Raw genomic sequence first — 380 nt, 5'->3', positions numbered from 1 at the left:
GATATATAAGATAATCTATTGAGCAATATGAACTGTTATTTTACATGTGTTATGTTTGATGGCAGCGGATTATAAACAAATGGTTCAGTAACATTGCCCACTGGTTCAGATTGTGCAGCTCTTTATTTTAATCATACTTTTGGGAGTTAGTGTACCTTAAGCATTGATTACCTTTTAGTGTTAAACACTCGTTCTGTGAGTGTTATATATTAATTTCTTGGATATCTTTCAAATATGAAATTTGGCTTAGAAAAAGAGAGAGTAGAGAGAGTAAAAGTGAAGGTGAGAGTGTGAACTAGTACATTTGGCAGGATTTTTTTTTTCTTTTTTGGCTTTGTTTCATAAACAGATAAAAGTGTGGTATTCCCATGCCTTGATTA

The 380-nt window shown here is 32.1% G+C and overlaps 1 protein-coding gene across 1 annotated transcript in view; it reads left to right on the top strand.

Annotated features, from left to right (window-relative positions):
- The window catches only part of LOC119590784 (glutamyl aminopeptidase-like), a gene marked incomplete in the record, with an annotated part of 24,350 nt that overhangs the window by 6,031 nt on the left and 17,939 nt on the right, over nt 1-380 (top strand).

Source organism: Penaeus monodon, chromosome 27, assembly GCF_015228065.2.
Source record: "Penaeus monodon isolate SGIC_2016 chromosome 27, NSTDA_Pmon_1, whole genome shotgun sequence".
Taxonomy (NCBI): domain Eukaryota; kingdom Metazoa; phylum Arthropoda; class Malacostraca; order Decapoda; family Penaeidae; genus Penaeus; species Penaeus monodon.
This window is presented reverse-complemented; position numbering and strand designations above follow the sequence as displayed.